Here is a 6,650-nt window from a genome sequence, read left to right as displayed (position 1 = left end):
GAGGGAAAGTGAGAAGTCACCCCCCGGGGGGATGGCCCGGCTGCAGTCCCTTCTCTTCCATTCTCCTCCTGGGATTTTGGGCACGCACGCACACAGGCCTGACACGGTTTTCAAGCCCCTGGGTCCGGGATTAGAACCTCAGAGTTGGCCTTGTAGGATCCAGCTGCCTTAGCCTCCATGCCCCCTGCCGACCTGGCGAGGTCTCTAGTGATGCTGCCGCTGCCGGGGAGCAGCACCGGGGCGGCAGCACCCATGCTCGGCCGTCTGTAATCATGCCACAGGGCCTGGCACTGGCGGCACCCCCAGCAGGCCATGGAAGGGCTGCCTACTGCTTTACGCACCCTCAGAGCCACAAAGACAGGCCCGGCTGGCCCTGGCCAAACACAACTTTGTCCTGAGGATTTCCTAAGTTCCTGCCCCAATGACCCAGAGTGGGGCAGGAAGCCCCTCTTCAGAGCTAGCTCTAATCCTTCCTGCTCACGCCCTCACGCTCAGGAGAGGGTGCAGGGCCGGCACCCTGGCGAGAGCCCACCAGGGTCTGGCCCTGGAAGTGGGACAGGTGAGGCTCTCTCTCAGAGCCCAGGTGAGGTCCCGGGAAGGCGAGGCCTCCACTCAGCCTCAGCCCACGCCCTTTTCCCATTCTCTTCTCCTGACTCAACAGGGAGGGCCCTGGTGCATGCACCTAGCGTCTCGGCCTGCCTCCACCGCCGGAGTCCTGTATGCAGGCTCCCCCTCCAGCCAGAGTGTGTGCACAAGCAGAGGTGACTCACCCCTCAAACTCGGGGCTTGAGGAGGCCACACCTTCCCTGGCTACCTGACTGGAGCTTGCATGGCACCTCAGTCCAGCCTCTACCTCTGCCCTGCACTGTCCCCTGGGTCACCCACTTGCACAGTGACCTCCTCTTGGCATGTGGGCAACCCACTGCTTCACACAGATCTCTCCGCCTGGGCTCCAGGCTCCAGCCGTGCGAGTTTTGGAAGCCGTTCCAGTGGTTGCAGCCCTGTGGAGAGCCGGTTACCCCGTCTCGGTGGTTCCTGGTGTCCTGCCATGGGAAAAGCCTTCCTGGCATGACCGTGTGCAGAGCAGGAGCCTGTGACTGAGGCCCCACCCACAGAGGCAGCCCTGGAGGAATGCCAGCCTCAGCCTGACCCTTGGTACCCAGCCCAGGTCAAGCCACAGGCCACGGCCTTCTGAGTCACAACACCCAGAGCCCTGGCCTGGCATGGTCCCAGCGGACAGGGCTGACCGACCTCTGGCTGAGCTGGAAGAACTGCGCCCCGGGGGGAGGCACCAGCCAGCAGCAGACCCAGGCTCTAAGGAAATGCCCACATGGGTACCCGCACACCAGGCTGGGATGGACAGAGCTTAGAAGCTGGGGGCTGAAAGCGTGAGAAACAGGAGGGCCGGGCAGTGGCGCGGAGGTCGGATGGCACTCTGCAGGCTGACCAAGCAGGAGGGCTCTGGGTTCGCGCTCGGGGACCTCTCTGAGTGCACGGGCACGCGTGTGCATGTGATCTGGGGCAGCCAGGGTGGGGTGGACTGTAGCGCCAAGGACCAGCTGGGGGTGGTGTCTCTCTCTCTCTTCCTCTTGCTCAAGAAAAAAAAGATGATTTTTTTTGAGAGTTTTTGCTATAGGGCGCATGCGCTAGACTGAAATACAGAGAGAGACAGAGAGACAGAAAGAGAGAAATCACCCCCCAGGGAGGATGGCCACGCCGCAGTCCCTTCTCCTCCATTCTCCTCTCGGGATCTTGGGCACGCACGCACACGCGCCCGGCGTGAGTTTAAGCCACCGGGTCGAGGGCTCGAACAGCAGTTGACTATATTGGAGTCCAGTGACATAGCCATTATGCTAACTGCTGGTCCCTATAAATAAATTTTTATAAAAGGAAAATGTGGGAAGGAGCAGATGAGTGCGGATGGCACCAAAGAAAGTTCCCGGCCCTCTGCAAAAACAGGAGGAAGCGAGTGAATGGCCTCCCACAGGACACAGAGCTGTGGTGTAGTCATACCCTGGAGTACTACGCAGCAACGGGAAGGACTGAGCTACTGTTCCTACAGGCTACGCCTTAGGGGAATGTCACTGCCACACACACAGGTGCACACTGTCCACTCCATTCCCGGCAATGGCCGACACCCAGAGCCACAAAGACAGGCCCGGCTGGCCCTGGCCAAACACAACTTTGTCCTGAGGATTTCCTAAGTTCCTGCCCCAATGACCCAGAGTGGGGCAGGAAGCCCCTCTTCAGAGCTAGCTCTAATCCTTCCTGCTCACGCCCTCACGCTCAGGAGAGGGTGCAGGGCCGGCACCCTGGCGAGAGCCCACCAGGGTCTGGCCCTGGAAGTGGGACAGGTGAGGCTCTCTCTCAGAGCCCAGGTGAGGTCCCGGGAAGGCGAGGCCTCCACTCAGCCTCAGCCCACGCCCTTTTCCCATTCTCTTCTCCTGACTCAACAGGGAGGGCCCTGGTGCATGCACCTAGCGTCTCGGCCTGCCTCCACCGCCGGAGTCCTGTATGCAGGCTCCCCCTCCAGCCAGAGTGTGTGCACAAGCAGAGGTGACTCACCCCTCAAACTCGGGGCTTGAGGAGGCCACACCTTCCCTGGCTACCTGACTGGAGCTTGCATGGCACCTCAGTCCAGCCTCTACCTCTGCCCTGCACTGTCCCCTGGGTCACCCACTTGCACAGTGACCTCCTCTTGGCATGTGGGCAACCCACTGCTTCACACAGATCTCTCCGCCTGGGCTCCAGGCTCCAGCCGTGCGAGTTTTGGAAGCCGTTCCAGTGGTTGCAGCCCTGTGGAGAGCCGGTTACCCCGTCTCGGTGGTTCCTGGTGTCCTGCCATGGGAAAAGCCTTCCTGGCATGACCGTGTGCAGAGCAGGAGCCTGTGACTGAGGCCCCACCCACAGAGGCAGCCCTGGAGGAATGACAGCCTCAGCCTGACCCTTGGTACCCAGCCCAGGTCAAGCCACAGGCCACGGCCTTCTGAGTCACAACACCCAGAGCCCTGGCCTGGCATGGTCCCAGCGGACAGGGCTGACCGACCTCTGGCTGAGCTGGAAGAACTGCGCCCCGGGGGGAGGCACCAGCCAGCAGCAGACCCAGGCTCTAAGGAAATGCCCACATGGGTACCCGCACACCAGGCTGGGATGGACAGAGCTTAGAAGCTGGGGGCTGAAAGCGTGAGAAACAGGAGGGCCGGGCAGTGGCGCGGAGGTCGGATGGCACTCTGCAGGCTGACCAAGCAGGAGGGCTCTGGGTTCGCGCTCGGGGACCTCTCTGAGTGCACGGGCACGCGTGTGCATGTGATCTGGGGCAGCCAGGGTGGGGTGGACTGTAGCGCCAAGGACCAGCTGGGGGTGGTGTCTCTCTCTCTCTTCCTCTTGCTCAAGAAAAAAAAGATGATTTTTTTTGAGAGTTTTTGCTATAGGGCGCATGCGCTAGACTGAAATACAGAGAGAGACAGAGAGACAGAAAGAGAGAAATCACCCCCCAGGGAGGATGGCCACGCCGCAGTCCCTTCTCCTCCATTCTCCTCTCGGGATCTTGGGCACGCACGCACACGCGCCCGGCGTGAGTTTAAGCCACCGGGTCGAGGGCTCGAACAGCAGTTGACTATATTGGAGTCCAGTGACATAGCCATTATGCTAACTGCTGGTCCCTATAAATAAATTTTTATAAAAGGAAAATGTGGGAAGGAGCAGATGAGTGCTGATGGCACCAAAGAAAGTTCCCGGCCCTCTGCAAAAACAGGAGGAAGCGAGTGAATGGCCTCCCACAGGACACAGAGCTGTGGTGTAGTCATACCCTGGAGTACTACGCAGCAACGGGAAGGACTGAGCTACTGTTCCTACAGGCTACGCCTTAGGGGAATGTCACTGCCACACACACAGGTGCACACTGTCCACTCCATTCCCGGCAATGGCCGACAGGGAAGGGCTTCCTGGCAGTGGGGACGCGGACCGGAAGAGGCATGTGAGAGTCTGGGGCTGGGAGCCCTCTGCACCCTCACCTTCTTACACACTGGTAAGAAGGCACTGCGTGGGGCACATTGCGTCTAAGCCTTGTGGTGAGAAAGGAGGGGCCATGGAGGCCCGCGGAGCCACCGCGGTGGGAACAGGCAGTCCTGCGAGCCTCCGAGCCGCAGCCACAGCTCCGGCAGCGCGAGCGGACGGCTGGAAGTGTGGACGCGGACGCTGGCTGGCTCCGCTCTATCTCTGCGTCGGAGTCCAGGTGGGCTCCGGGTCGGCCAAGGCTGCTGGCCTAGACGGCGCACTGGAGAACAGGCGGCAGAGGGTGGTCCTGCAGGGGCGAGGGATCCCATCAGGCCGGGAGGACCAGGCAGATCCACGGAGGAGATGCCCTTGGAAGGACACCGAGATCTGAAACGTGGAATAGGCAGAACTGGTGCTGCCCTCCCGGGAGTCACACCGGGCCAGGGGTGTGTGTGGGGCGGCTTCGTGGCTTCTGCTTAGGGGGTCTGGTTTTGAGTGTTAGCACTTGAAAATAGGAGGGAGGTCAGGAGTCAGGGGGAGAGCGTCCCCCCAGGGGGTTATGTCCCAATCAAGAGGTGAGAGGAGAGCCCCCCGTGTTCGCTATCCATGCGGAGGGAGGGTGGCCTGCTCGCAGCAGGCACTGTAGGGTGTGTTCAGCAGAGACCAAGGACGACGGCAAGCCCTTGGGACCCATCACACTGCAATCTCCTTCCTGTGGTCTCCCAGTTCATCAGGTTTTGGGCATTTTTGTATATGCCTGGTATGTTTCAGGCCGACCTGACTGGGGATTTGAACCACAATCACCATGAGGCTTCTAGCACTGCAGTCCAGCACGTTACCACCTGCACCACCACATCTGGGCCCCTTGTTGTCCTTTCCAGTTAATCTTTCAGCTCTCATGTCCAGACACCATGTTAAAAACTTGTTAAAGAGGCCAGGAGGTAGCATGGTAGTTAAGGCACTGCACTCCCACGTGGCCAATTGCCGTTCAAATCCCAGACCCGGCGGCTTGATAGATCATGCTGGGCACTTGTGTATGCGTGCTCAAAATCCCAGGAGGAAAATGAGAAGGGATTGTGGCGTTACCATCTCCCCTGGGGGTGGGGGGGGAGTGTTCATTTCTCACTTTCCCTCTCTCGCCAGCAGGTGCACAAACCCTATAGCAAAAACCTAAAAACACAAACAAACGAACGAGAAACCCACCTTGTTCAAAAGTCATTGGACTCTCACATGGCCAGCTGTGGGTTGAGTTCCAGACTTGGAGGCGTGTTCTCTCGCTCTCTCTCTTTCGCTCTTCCATGCCCTGAAGCAAAGTAAAAAATAATAATGATAAATAAAAGTTAAATATTTCTTTGAAAAAAAAAAGTCATTGTGTTTGTTCTTGGCTTTTTTGACTCTATTATCAGTTAGGGCCAGAATTAGTGTCACCCAAGAAAAAGAATCACAGAGCAAACAAATACCCCAAAAGAGAATAGGAAGACCAACGAGAATAGGAAGTCCTGAGGGGGTTCCCATGAGCGCGGCAACGGCTGCGTCTGGAACGCTGGAAAGCCTGCCCCACAGAGGACTAGCCGGTTTCCGAGAGATGGTGTGCAGAAAGACAGATGCGAAGATGACAATCAAGGACGTGGGGCTACGTAGTAGGACTTTAACCAGCAGCAGAAGTCTCGTCGTCAAAACAGCATCAGAGGGACCAGCAGTTAGTGTAATGGCTATGTCGCTGGACTCCCATGTAGTCGACTGTGGTTCAAGTCCCAGTCTCTATGTCTTTCTGGTGAGCGCACATGCCCTATAGCAAAAACCTCTCAAAAAAAAAAAAGATATCTTTAGAAATTTATTTATTTATTTTTTAGAGAGGTTTTTGCTATAGGACTCGTTCACTCGCCAGAAAAACAGAGAGACAGGAAGCAAGAAATCATCCCCCCCCAGGGGGGATGGTCACGCCGCAATCCCTTCTCCTCCAGTCTCCTCTCGGGATCTTGGGCACGCACACACACATGCCCGGTGTGAGTTTAAGCCACTGGGTCCGGGACTCGAACAGTGGTCAACTACGTGCGAGTCCAGTGACATAGCCATTATGCTAGCTGCTGGTCCCTATTTTTATTTTTTAACTTTAAAAAGTAACATTGCAGGGCCAGCAGGTGGGGTCGGGTTATGGCACTGGATCACACATAGCCAACTCTACAGTTCGATCCCAGACGCAGCAGCTTGAAAGCCATACGGCACAGGTGCATGCATGGCCAAAGTCCTGAGGGGGTTCCCATGAGCACACACACCCTATACCAAAATCTAAAATAATAAGAAGGATACGTGCACATGCTTAAAAGCACGCCAGGGGCAGGCAGGTGGTGTGGTGGTTAAGGCACTGCACTCCCACGTGGCTGATGGTGGTTTGAGTCCCGACCTGGCAGCTTACTTTCTCCCTTTCTCTCTCTCCTCTTTCTCTTTCTGTCTTTCTCTAGTCAAAAGAAATAATAAACACAATTAAATAAAATAATTACTTTTAAAAATATACATTACAGGGGAACCAGCAGTTAGCGTAATGGCTATGTCACTGGACTCCCACGTAGTCGACCGCGGTTCGTGTCCCGGACCCGGTGGCTTAAAACTCACGCCGGGCGCGTGTGCGTGCATGCCCAAGATCCCGAGAGGAG

The sequence above is a fragment of the Tupaia chinensis genome, unplaced genomic scaffold (genome assembly GCF_000334495.1).
Source record: "Tupaia chinensis unplaced genomic scaffold, TupChi_1.0 Scaffold138725_1, whole genome shotgun sequence".
NCBI lineage: Eukaryota > Metazoa > Chordata > Mammalia > Scandentia > Tupaiidae > Tupaia > Tupaia belangeri.
Note: the sequence above shows the minus strand (reverse complement) of the source record.